At 37.5% G+C, this 14,305-nt stretch overlaps 1 protein-coding gene across 1 annotated transcript in view; it reads right to left on the reverse strand.

Annotated features, from left to right (window-relative positions):
- The window catches only part of melt (ventricular zone expressed PH domain-containing protein melted), a 338,615-nt gene extending 324,655 nt beyond the window's left edge, over positions 1 to 13,960 (reverse strand). The window contains exon 1 of the mRNA XM_090398172.1: positions 13,891 to 13,960. The gene's annotated coding sequence lies outside the window, so the exon portion shown is untranslated. The remainder of the gene's footprint in view (positions 1 to 13,890) is intronic.
- Between the last annotated feature and the right edge of the window lie 345 nt (positions 13,961 to 14,305).

A 14,305-nucleotide genomic window follows, 5' to 3' on the forward strand; every position in this document is an offset into this window, starting at 1 on the left:
GAGAGAGAGGTATGGGAATGCTAGAAGATGAGAGGATGGAAACAGTAGGAGAGATGGAATGAGAGAGAGATATGGAAGTGCTAGAAGAGGAGAGAATGGAAACGGTAGGAGAGATGGAATGAGAGAGAGGTATGGGAATGCTAGAAGATGAGAGGATGGAAACAGTAGGAGAGACATAACGAGAGAGGGATATGGAAGTGCTAGAAGTGGAGAAAATGGAAACAGTAGGAGAGAGAGGGAATGAGAGAGATGTATGGGAGTGCTAGAAGAGGAGAGAATGGAAACAGTAGGAGAGAGAGAGAGAGGTATGGGAATGCTAGAAGAGAGAGAGAATAGCAGTACAGGAGAGGGAATGAGAGAGACCTATGGGAATGAAAGAAGAGGAGAGAATGGAAACAATAAAAGAGAGGGAATGGTAAGAGGTATAATGTATGGCGACTCAATGATCTGTGGTGTTCAAGATACGATGCGTGAGGAGTGTTTGCCAGGAGGAACAATAGAAAGGGTGGCTATGGCAATTAAGAGATGGGAAAGGGTGGATGAGATGATTGTGATGGTAGGAACGAATGACTTGAGTGGTAATGTAAGTCGGGCAGCGAGAGATATGAGGTTTTTGCTTGAGACTGTATGGAAGAAGACAGAGAGAGGAAAATTAGTGTGTGTGTGTTGCGTATGATAATGATCAGCTGAGCAGAAGAGAGGTGATATTGAATGGCATAATAGCAAGAATGTGTGACAAGAGAGGACTGGTATATGTGGATGCTTGGAGTGCATTTGAGGAAGGAAAGGAATTGTATGCGAGAGACCGTTTACATTTGAATGAGGAAGGACGTAGGCATCTGGAGAGATTGCTGTTCTGAAAGAGTCAGTGTGTCCCAGGGAGGATGATAGCAGGGGTGGCCTCTTGTGGGAATGGATACTTGGGAGAATGGAGATGATGTCAGGTAAAGAGGAGAGAATGGAAACAGTACGAGAGAGAGAGAGAGGTATGGGAATGCTAGAAGACAGAATAGCAGTACAGGACAGGGAATGAGAGAGACCTATGGGAATGAAAGAAGAGGAGAGAATGGAAACAATAGGAGAGAGGGAATGGTAAGAGGTATAATGTATGACGACTCAATGATCCGTGGTGTCAAGATAGGATGCGTGAGGAGTGTTTGGTGTCTAGAAGGGGTCTAGTGGAGTCTAGAAGGGATAATGCTGGATATAGAAACAATGGCATTTATATGCTTTATACTAATGCCAGGAGTATCCGGAATAAGGGAGAGGAATTGGTGGCGCAGATAGCATCAGCCTGGCCAAAAATTATTGGGATCACTGAGACGTGGTTGACAGAAGGGGATATAATAACAGGAATAGAAGTCGCTGGGTATAGCATTTTTCATCAGGATAGGAGGGGAAAGCGTGGTGGTGGTGGGGTACTGCTTATGATAAGTGATGACCTATGTCCTCTAAGAGTGGAGGCTTTGGAAGGAAGTAAGACAAATGATTTTGAGAGCATATTGTGTGAGGTAGAGGTAGGCAAGACAGGATATTTAGTGGGGTGTTGCTACAGACCCAGGAGCACGGAGGATGGGGACCAGGAGATGTTTAGACAGCTAAGTTTGGCAAGTGCAAGAAGAATGATTGTTATGGGAGATTTTAACTACAGTAGTATAAATTGGAGAGAGGAAGATGCATGTAGCAATAGTGGAATGGAATTTCTAGAATTCTATTCTTGAGGGACAAATGCCTTAGGCAACATGTAACAGAGGGAACAAGAGGTTCAAGAGTTTTAGATTTGGTTATAGCATCAGAAGAGAGTTGATAATAACTGAGATGACATCTCTCACACCAGTTGGAGAGAGTGACCATATGGTTTTGACTTGGAAAATGAATAGACATGCAGGAGTATCAAAGAGATGGGAACTTATGTGGAATTATAATGCAGGTGATTATAATAGTCTTAGACGTCAACTTCGGGAAGTTTCATGGCGGGAGGAATTGGAAGGCCAGGATATCGTTAGTGCGTGGGAAATTGTGAAAGAATATTTGTTGGCAGCAATGGTAAGTTATATACCACGAGTGAAGAAGAGGACACAATTTGGAGTAAAGTGGATGACAAACAATATTAAACAGGAATTGCATGTGAAAAAGAGGGCTATGGAAGAGATATAAGGAGACAGGTGAAGAGAGGATGCGTGAAGAATATAAGACACAGGCCAGAAGAGTAACTAGGTAAGGAAAGCGAAACTGGAATATGAGAGGAGATTGGCCCTAAGATCCAAAGAAAATCCTAGGGAATTTTTTAGCTATGTGGCCAGTAGGAGGAGAAATGACTGTGGAAGAATGATATTGTGGGATAAAAATGGGAATAGAGTGACTGATGCAGAGGACATAGTGGAATTGTTCAATGACCACTTTATTGGAGTATTTCATCCTGGAGGAGTCAGTTTTAATGCTAGAGGGATAGGGCAGGTTCAAGGTTTAGAGGTACATGAGGAGAGTGTGTTTCAGATACTGAGAACTCTGGATGTCAATAAAGCTTTTGGACCGGATGGCATTTCACCACGAGTTTTGAGAGAATGTGCTAGGGAACTGACAGTGCCTTTAACCTGGCTTTTCAATGAAAGTCTGGCTTCGGCAAAGGTGCCCAGGGAATGGAAGGAAGGTAAGATAGTGCAACTGCATAAGGGTGGTAACAGACTGGAAGTGTCTAATTATAGACCAGTCTGTGTGTCATCAGTAGTTGTTAAGATCTTGGAGAAAGTAGTGAGGGACCGTATACAGCACTGGGCAGATGAGGGTAATGTTATCTGTGAGAGTCAACATGGATTTGTGAAAGGGCACTCTTGTTTTAGCAATATGCTAGCCTTTTATAATAAAGTTACAAGAACATTAGATGGGGGAAAGGCATATACTGCAATTTTCTTAGACTTAGCAAAGGCATTTGACAGGGTGCCACATGATAAGCTGATATTTAAGTTGCAACACATTGGTCTGGATGTCAGATTGGTCAACTGGATTCAGGATTGGCTGTCTGATAGGTATCAGAGAGTTGTGTATGGTGGAGCAGTTTCAAGGGGACAGAAGGTTACAAGTGGTGTCCCACAGGGCTCAGTACTAGGACCTATATTGTTTAACCTTTATATCAATGACATTGCCAGTGGATTGCAAGGGGATATTCATTTGTTTGCAGATGATGCGAAGCTGGGAAGCATTATTAGTAATAATGCAGATGTGGTAGCCCTGCAAGAGGATTTGAATAAGCTAGATAGATGGGCAAATGAATGGGGGGTCAGTTTAATGCAGCAAAATGTAAGGTCTTGAGGTTTGGGAAACATCGATGGGATGCTGCATACTCTATGGGAGAAGTTATACTGGAGGAAGTTGGGGAGACAAGAGATCTGGGGTTAATGATTGATAGAAACCTGAAGTTTAGGGGACATATTGCAAAGGTGGTGAAGGTAACACAGAGGATTGCTGCAATTATGAGAAGGACACTGACCTGCAGAGATAAGAGGGTTATCATTCCGTTGTATAAGTCTCTGATCAGACCACACTTGGATTATTGTTCTCAGATTTGGTCCTCAGGATTTGAAGGGGATAAATTAACTGTGGAAAAGATACAAAGACGGATGACAAAGATGGTCTCAGGACTGTACAAGGATAGTTATGAGAATCGGCTGAGGGAATGTGGACTGCAGAGTTGGGCAGATAGAAGAAGGAGAGGTGATATGATTGAGACTTTTAAACTGTTGAGAGGTGGTTCGACACTGAGGAGTTCTTTCACTTGGTTGAACAGCAGGAAGGAGCGATGACGAAAGGAAACTGTGAGCAAGAGGGTGAGGAGTGGTTTCTTTGCATGGAGGGTGATTGAGCCGTGGAATGCATTACCTGATAGAGTGGTGAGGGCGAGAACGGTCAGTGCATTTAAGGAGTGGTATGATAGACTTTGTGTTTCTTAGGGGGGGGGGGAACCTCTCCTCGATGAGTCTTGACAGACTTTATGTTCTTAGGAAGGACCTCCCACGACGAGTCTTTTGACTCCATGGAGGCCTGAATAATAATAATGATAATTGAGAAAATACTTTAAAATAAATAAAAATTAAAAAACATTACAAAGGAGGCATAAGTTTGATCACCAAAATGCTATGTAATTAGCAGATGACATAAATTTTGGCGATAAATTTGGAACATAGTGTACATGGAAATAGTGTAGTACTGTATGACATTAAAAAATAACTTTATCAGTAACTAAATTATTTTATCCTGGTGAGTGATTTTTTAAAATAGTTAGCCATAAAAAATGTATAGACAGAAAATATTTAAAATCTGTAACATTTATTTTTAAGATGTATATTAGGCACACTAATCGAATTTTAGAGATGCACTAATCGAATCTGAGTATAGAAAAAAAATGATGCACTAATCGAAAACGTACTAATTGGAGGCACATTAATCGAGAGATTACTGGCTTCTGCATTACTTCAACCTTGGTATCTCCCCAGGTCTCGCTCCCACTGAAAGATGTGATTCAGTAAGAAAAAAGAGCTTCTGCTTGTTCACCAAAAAGAAAAGTAAGCCCATGTGCTCTGGTGGCTTGTCTACCACCTCGGCGAGTGAAGGCTTGGTGCAGTAATAGACTTGCCTTTGGTTGTGCTGGGTTGAGGTTTGGCTTGGTTATCAGGTACAGCCTGAGAGATTCCACACAATGATCCTCTGGGCATTTATTATTTATCAGTTACTTTGGACAGTGATCCCCATTCAGGGCACTGACAAGATTGGAGATACTGGATAGTGGCCTTTTAAAGGTTATGCGCTCCACGTTTTTAGAACTTCAGAGGTTTTGGACATGCTGTTCCACCTCAATAAAAGTCAGAACTGATCTGTGTAGTGGCCCTTCCCATTATGCATAGCATTTTACATGTCTGAAAGGGTGTGTGTGCTTTGCATTATAGAATTTATTCTAAAGCAAGTGATGTGAAGCCATTAGCTTCTATATGCAAGCAGCTCAGACATGAATTTATTTCATGTACAAAACATTGTTTTGCTTCCTTGGGTAAAGGATTAAAACCAAGTATATAATTTCTTAGTGCCTTTAATATATAGTGGAATGAATTGTCGGTATTAGTCACGAGGACCATATAATACTTCTCTTTAAATGAGTTCAAGGAGAAGTATTATGGGAATAATGGTTGGTGCAGACTTCCCACAAGTGAGCCTACCCTATGGAGATAACCATGAACTTGAGGATGTTACTAGAAAGATATTTAAAATTTATATTTCTGGAACAGAGTATAAATCTGTTTTTAACATTAACTGATATATTTCGGATTATCTATCAGTAATTAAATTAAAATAAACAATAAAAGGTAGTTTATAGAGCAGACTAAACATGCCTTTCAGTTAACCAATTTTGGAAGTTATGCATTTTCCTTTAAATGTTTTCTGCTGTACAAGTATCTACACGTTTTGACATTATGAGCATTTGGTGGTTCCCTATAAAAATGCATGTTTAGATAAAATGGGCATTTTTTCTGTTCTACAAAAGGAAAAAATCGAAAAATTCTGGAAGGAAAAATCCTGCTACATCCATATTAGACTAGGCTAACTCAGTCAGTTGAAAAGTCCTTAAAAGTTCCTCATAAATTAGGACAGGATTCAAAAATAGGTTTTTCCAATTGAACATAAACATCCTCACTTTATAGGGGATAGCATGGGATTTGGATAGTTAGATTCAATTTTTGGAAAGTTTCTATTTTACTCTCTTTCTGCTTGTAAAATAAATTGAAAACCAGATTAGATTAAAGAAATAGTTGCATGGTATTGTTAGACTTTGCAAAGACAAATTTGACAGGATAATACACTGATTTCTACTATGTAAACTGCAATATATTGGATGGTTTACAAGCATACATCAAAGAGTGGTATATGAAGGAATAAAATCAAGGAAGAGGCAAGTGACCAGTAGTGTCTACCACAGTGATATATACTTGGGACTGCTGCTGTTTAATTTGTACATTAATGATGTTGGAAATAATTTGAGGAAACCCAGGTCTTTGGATTTTATGCTAACTGGTGATTAGTGTGCGCAGTTAGCCAAGTGGCTATGTGCTTCGCAACTATATGCTGGGAAAGGAGTGTCCTGGGTTTGATTCCCATCGCTGATGTGAGGAGTTTAGGATCTTTCTCAGAAACAGTCAAGTTAGCCGGTGTTGAGTGTAGACTGCAGGGTTTTCTCCCCAGTTTATCTGGGATTTTTCTTCCTGCAAGCAGGCAACCTGCCCTTGAGAACTCATAGCTTCTTCAGACATAGGATACACGGAAGGCATATAGCCAACCACCTTATCCTCATATAATGGTTGCGGTTAAATGAATAAAAAATCCTCGACACTGCAAGGTAAAAGAGGGAGGAAGAAGAAAGCTAACTGGTGAGGGCAAGGAAGGCTTTACGCTTGTTTTGCCAGCTCAATATGGTGAAGCAAGTGCAGTCATATACTGTGTATAACAGTGACCGGAAGAAACAAATTAAGTAAGGGATTGAGAGAGAGAGAGAGAGATATATATATATATATATATATCAGGGGCGAATATTCCAGGTGTGCTAGGTTTGTGGTGTACATCCAAGGAATAGTAATATTACTGATATTATATTTTTGCATTTATTCCTGGTAAAGACTTCCCTGTTTCCTGGCTTTGCACGATTTTTAAAATTAAACATAGTGTACTAATGCTTCATAAAGAGGATGCTTAAACATTACCTCACATTCACGTTAATAGTCCAGGTGTGCAGTCACAAATACATCTTTGAGCCCTCTGAACAGATGTACAGATGGTGCAGTGGGTCAAATTCTTAGTATTCAGTGGTTTTAAACTATCCATAAGGCAAGGCAGGACAAGCACTGAGACAATAGCACCTAGTGGCTGTGATTGGTTATTGTGTCTGATGCATGCAGCATAGTCTGTGGGAGAGGAGTGTTTTTCCATTAAGTGTGTCATTCAAGTTGTTTCTAATTACATTAAATGTCCTAAATATAGTAGACAGATGTTAAATGTCTGTTTTACTGTATTTAGTGATAAACAAAGCTACTTGTTTTAATTGCTTGTAAAAAAAAAACAAAAGTGTGAAAAGCATAAAGAAAAACATACGTGAGATACCTATTATCAATAAGACAGAAAAGCTGCTGACATTAAGAAAAAAAAAAAAAAACTAATGAATGCAGGATTACCAAAAGTGTAAATAATCCAACAATGATTGGATATTATGTATCCTATTATTGCATATAATATATACTAAGTCTCAGTAAAGAAAATAAAATTCTTAGAAAACAAAGAGAAATATACATAAACCAGAAAAATACACAACATGCATAACAAATTTTATGAGATAATTTGATGCTCCATCAAATCAAATGTATTCCTGCCATGCCTAAATGAATCACCTGATCAACATTATTAGTTCAATGGATTAGCCTCTTCCTATAGTGGCTGTTCATTATTAGTTAGTTATACTTTGCAAACGAATCTCTTTTCCTCTTCTCGTAAGTTTTTTTTTTTAATTATGCCATCATAAATTCACTTATTCACGTCTAGACTTAATAGGAACACATGCTATTCACTCTCCCAGTAACTTGTAGGACACACATATCACAAATGTCAATTATTAATAATTTGTTTGCCATTAATGAAAGTATTTTTACTCACACTTCTTCTTTCCTTTACAGTTTCCATTCTCACATGACTTATTGTGGTTCACATATTTACACCTTTGAGTAATTCAAATATACCAACCAAATATAGATATAGCATTCTCATTCATTATTACTTTCTAATACATATCTGAATATCTTAATGCATATCTATTTAAAATGTATATTAATGTATATCTTAAAGCAAATACATTGTTTCCCCCAGTCTATGCAGATTTGGTTACAATTAATTGATAAATTAAAGTATTCAAAGTTATTCTACAATTATTTTCTTTGGACCAATTAAGATGTGCTACATCAATAAAAAATGCAGTCAAATTGACATGAATTTTGTAGCAGGTTGCATAAGCCACACAACAGCACACCCAACCGATATGGGCATGTGATGTCACTGATATATATATATATATATATATATATATATATATATATATAAGTTCAGGATATGCTGCAAAAATTTTACAGAATGAGAAACTTCAGAGAAACTTGATTAGTTGTCCTTGATGTTGCCAAGACATTTAAATACAAAAGCTTATTAAACACTCAATTTTATGATTGGCAAATGTTGTCAGTTTTTCTCTTGTCACACTTCATTTGTGAAGTATCTTCTTTTTTTCTTTTTTTTTTTTTTAATAAATTAAGGTATACTAAATCACCAAAACTGTTTTGTGATTAACTTCAATGAAACAAAATGCCTTTCCACAAAAAAAAAAAAAAAAAAGAATGCTCTTCATCCAGTTTTTACTTTTGACAATTCCCAAATTTCTGGACAAAATGAGATTTCTTTGATTTGGATTACTCCTATTATTCTTAACATAAGCATATTGCAAGCATGGCCTCCTCAGTAGTCAATCACTATAGTTCAAGTCCCTCATGATGATTCTTCACTTTGCACTTGCCAAAGTAATTTGCCTAAACATTTCCTGTTCATCATCTATATTCCCTGGTCTGCAGCAACATTCCACTAAATATCTTGTCCTATAAACATCCATCTCATACCATATATTCTCAAAGCCATTAGTGTTAATTCTACTGAGATTCTCCACCCTGAGAGCACACAATTCATCTCTTAATCATGAGTAACACTCCACCACCATATTTACTTTCCTTATCCTGCTGAAATATGCTATACACTTCGATTTCTAACCCTGTTAATACATCCTTCTCAGTTAACCAAATATCACTGATACCAACAACCTTTACTCCTCCTGTACTCACTGGCTCTGTAATATAGTGTATACCCCTCCCAACACACTTTTGCCCAGAAAACAACAGTCTCTCTCCAAATGCCTGCACCCTTCTACATTCAAATGCAATCTGTCTCGTGTTGTGGAGATATTGCAGTAACGAGAGAAGCAAAAGGCATATATAGGAACTGAGGTAAATGAAATGGAGGTGCATAGCATATTACAGAACGTTAATGTGAATATGGATGTGGGAATGGATGATATACCAGCTCGAGTTTTATGTGAAGCTGCTAGCGAATTGTCAGTATCCTTGACCACATTGCTTAATCAAAGTCTCAGCTCTGGGATAATCCCAAGAGGGATGGAAAGAGGGAAAAATATATACCAGCTTGAGTTTTATGTGAAGCTGCTAGCGAATTGTCAGTGTCCTTGACCACATTGCTTAATCAAAGTCTCAACTCTGGGTTAATCCCAAGAGGGATGGAAAGAGGGAAAAATAGTCCCATTGCATGAAGGAGGCATGTAGCAAATTTCTAACCATTCAGCATATCAGAAGTTGATCAAGAGCAAAATACAGATATGCATATATAGAAATAGGATACTGTATGGGGGGGGAGGCAATGTGGTTTTGTGAAGGATAGGTAGGTCATGCCTCAGTCACTTGCTCACATTATATAATACACTGACAGCTGAATTGTATAAATGGTAATGGGTTCACAATAATACTGCTAGACATTGCAAAAACTTTTAAAAGGATATCACATGAAATTCTAATCAGTAAACAGCAGCACATGAGGATGGATATAGGGTTAGCGAAATGGATAGGAGGGTGGTTCAATTTGCACATTAATGATATAGAATGAATCTGAGAGGAACTTCAGTTGTTTGCCAATGATGCAAAGTTGGGTAGAGCAATAATTAATACAGATGATTTCAAAATTTTGCAGGATGATGTGGATAGACTGGCAGATTGGGCAAAGGAGAATGGATGTCAGTTCAATGTGACAAAGTGTAAGGTTATGCATTGGGGGGGGGGGGGGTAAAAATTACCAGCTGTATACTATATCGGTAGAACTATACTCCAGGAAATTGATGAAGCCAGAGACTTGGGAGTGTTAATGGATAGGGAGTTAAAGTTTAGGGGGCACATAGCAAAAGTGCCTAAAGCAGCTCATCAGATTGCTTGGTTACTGAATACTTTGATGAGCAGAGACAAGCAGGTTGTTATTGTTCCTCTTTATCGATCCGTGATACGACCCATCTTGACTACTGCATGCAGATCTGGGTGCCAGGGTTTCTTGGTGAAGGAGGAGAGGATTCAGAGGTGAGTGGCCAAGATGGTAACAGGTCTATGGAATGAACCTTACGAGAACAGGTTAAAGATTTGTGGGTTACAGAAACTGGCCGATAGATGGAAAAGGTGAGACATACAAATTACTAACCGGTTTGTACAAGACAAATTCAGAGGATATTTTTCAGAACAGGTCTGGTGGTGGGAGAATTATTATTATTATTATTATTACCCCAAGACCCCATGGAGTCAAAGACTCATCTGGAATTAGGGGCCATCCATGGAAACTGAGCAAGAGTGTAGTTGGCAAGGGTGTTAGAGCCAGATTTTTTGATTCACCACTTAGAAAGTGGTGAATGAGCAGAATAGGTTGTCAGAGTCTGTTGTGGGTGCCATGATTGTGAATGAGTTCAAAGCAAAGTATGATCGATGCTACACAAATATTGGATAGTGCTTGGCATAATGTTTAGGGCCTCCCTTGATAAGTATAAAGACTCCATGGAGTAGTCCGTAATAATAATAATTATTATTACTGTCATCACCCAACCTCCACGGAGTCAGCAGATTCATTGTGGGAATTTCATTTAGCCAGCAATACACTTATAATGAACTTTAAATCTCAAAACTTCCTGTATTCACATTGCCTTATGGTAATGTGTTCCACTCACCCACTTATCTATTTTTAAAAAAAATTACTCCTGACCACCCCTCTTCACCACACTCTTACACAATTTCCAGAGAACTTCTTGTTCTTCCCTTCTACATTTTTTATAATTACCTCTGCAGGAATCCAATAAAATCCCCTTACTAACTTAAATATCTATTATATCAAATCCTTCCTCCAATTAACCAAATTTTGTAATTTGTAACTCTCTTTTAACCTCTCTATAGCCAACATTCCAGTTCTGATATTGCCTTAGTCACTTGTCTCTGAACCTTCTCCAATGTGTCCACATCACAATAAAAACAAATGACTAAATGTGAGCACAGTAGACAAAGTGTGGTCTACTGTGCTCTACATTTAGTTAACACTAAGATGAAGTGAGCAAGGGCTCAAGAACATATCCATGAGGGGGACACCACTGGTTATACTGTTCCATCATATACAACTTGTTAGTATTGCTCAGTGAGTCAATCTCCTATCCATCTAACCAATCTATTATCTGCCCATCCTCAAGCGGCTGTACTTCAATGTATTAAATGCCTTTGCAAAATCCAAGAAATCACTGCATTCAACACATTTGTCACCTAATCATAAAATTCAAATTGATTCATAAAGAATATCTGTTTTTTACAAACCCAAGTTGACTATCATAAAAAATCCTATGTCTGTCAATCCAATTTTGTATTTTTTTCCTAACCAACTCTCCAGGTACACTAACTATAACTGCACATATACAGACTGGTCTGTATATCACATATATGTGTGTGTGTGTGTGTTGCTTTTTTTTTTCTTCTTATTTTGCTTTCTTTTTACTCCTTATGAACCTTTCCACTGCAAGATTGTCATTATATAACCAGATCAAGTGCACAGCTAACTCTTTTCAACATTCCTTAAAAATACGTGATATGTCATTCATTCCCACAGCCTTATTAACATCTAACTGAATCAACACTTGATACACCTCCTATTCTTTCAACTTTAATACTTCTAATATTTGCCTCCCTTCTACATATTATTATTATTATTATTCGTGACACCTCCAAGAAGTCCGAAGACTCATCGCAGGAGGACACCTACAACTGTCCAACCACTACACCGAACCTCTACTACGAATCATCTCCACGAATGCCATCTACCGCCCACCTCCACCACTACCACAACTAGTATTTTTTGTCTGTAAATTGCGTGTGTTCTGAAGGGCCGATTTGTCTGTATGCGGGATTTGAAAAACCCGATATTTAACAGCATCATTTACACCAGCATGATATACACTGATAATATGCTCATGAAATAATCAATCTAATACCATAACTACCAAACAGCATCACTCTACCATAATTATTCTTCCTATAAATTAAAGATGCCAAGAATTTATATTCTTGGTTTTATCCTTTATCCAAGTGTAAGCAAACAATGTTTGCATGTGAAAAAACTCGTGTTGAAAAAAACTTTCAACAATATTTTTCCCTCTTGCTTACCATATACTAGAAGATTCTCTTCAGTTACCCTTGGTAATCGAAGAGAATTCTTTCTTTCATTATCACTCGTCACCTTTCCAGCCTGCACTTTATACTCTATTCACTAAATTCTCCCAGTGCTTTATTCATTGGGAGAATCTGGCAGCAAAACTGCCCAACACAATGAAGCTCTTTTGTTATCTATTAAGACTGCAAACTAAATAACAGCATGTTGAACACTAGACTGTTCTCAGTACTGCGTAATGAAGTGGGAGTCTATCATCCAGACCCTATCTTCATGCAAAAGTCAAGATGGCTATCAAACAAGGGAGGTTTTTAAAATGCGTGCCTTGAGAAAGGAGGCTATATTTTCTTAACAGAGAGGAAATTATATCAATTGAAATATTATTATGGTGAATATATGGCAAGTGTTTGTATATTTCATAATAATTTCCATGTAAAAAAGAAAATAAGCTGAATTAAAAAATGTATTCTTAGGAAAATAACAAATTTAGAGATGCTTGAACATCAGATTTTTGGATGCCGCATGTGATTCTGCCATGAAAGGATGTTGACATAATAAAAAATAATAATGGTGATGATGCATATAATAATATGCATAATACTATTACCCCCAGTATTATCCCCAAAAGCACATTATTAATAAATCCTTTATTTAAAAAAAACGTTTACTTTTCAATAATTAAAAACTACCGGGTAACAAGGATGATAGTGTGGCAACCTGCATATAATAATGTCCTTGTGCCAGAAACTAAGGCATAATACATTTCCAATCATGTTATTAAGCATATTATTCTAATTTTTTTTTCCGGTACCTCACACACACCAAATTCATAAAACATTACAATTTGCATCGAAGATGCTTCGAAATACTCTATGCATATTTATAATTACGCATCGAAAAATTTATTTAAGTTTGACTTAGTTGTGAATAGAGGAAAAAAAAAAAAAACAGTACGATCGTTCTCTTTATGACATCTTTTCCCCACACATTATATATATATATTATTATTATTACGGGTATCTCCATGGAGTCAGTAGACTCATCGCAGATATATAACCTCAATCTCCATCAAGTTGTTAGTTTTGACAACGAAAACTTCCGTGAAAAAATGTTGGCTCAAGGTTTCCTTTTCTGTTGCACCTACAAACCCAATTATTCATTTACTTTGTTTGGCTTAAAATATTCATGATTAATAAATACTGGACAATATGTTAATAGGAAGTAGTAACCTTATATGTTATTACGAATACCAAAAACTGCGCTAATAAATGAAGCATCTACAAAATATGTCTAAAACCACATTTATGTAATAATGTAACATGAGTGCAATGAACCGTGAACTGTAACGTAGGTATGGTTTCGATCACGGTTCAAAACCTAAAATCGCATAAAGTACATAATTGTTACTGCGAACTTATAAAAATGAAATACGGGAAATCAGATATATAAAAACAAGCTGAAGAGCCTAAGGCAAATTACGACAGGAATCGCCTCGTTTGGTTTAAAAGTGAAATTTTAAAGCAGGCTAAAATTATTTAACCATATATGCAAACATTACCTCGATGACATACTTACCTACTACTGACAGTGAGAAGTTTCGTATTTTACTGGGAGATGTATTTGGAACGTCACACGTGAAATCCACTCCCTCACGGATTTCTCCATGACAGTAGTAAAGAAAAGGTGAGTGAACGGCAGCGTATCCTCTTGCGGCTCTCATGAGACAACTAACAAGTGAACCGGTTTTCTCACACATTATAGTTCAAGGTCCTTTTCAAACCAGTGGCTTTTCCGCTGGAAAACAGAAATCCACAACTAGTATAATAAAAATATGCTTAAATGAACCACTGTCGAATTCTCCGCCTGTAGGTTTAAATGGAATAGACATATAAAAGTCCTCTAAAGCTGCATTTGTTATGTTGCTTTATTAATACGATTCTAACTTCCACACGCTTTCATCAATAGGAAGGATACTTATTTGCACAAAACA

The sequence above is a fragment of the Typopeltis vanoorti genome, chromosome 1 (assembly GCF_054136105.1).
Source record: "Typopeltis vanoorti isolate ZY-2024b chromosome 1, IOZ_Tvanoo_1.0, whole genome shotgun sequence".
Classification (NCBI taxonomy): Eukaryota; Metazoa; Arthropoda; class Arachnida; order Uropygi; family Thelyphonidae; genus Typopeltis; species Typopeltis vanoorti.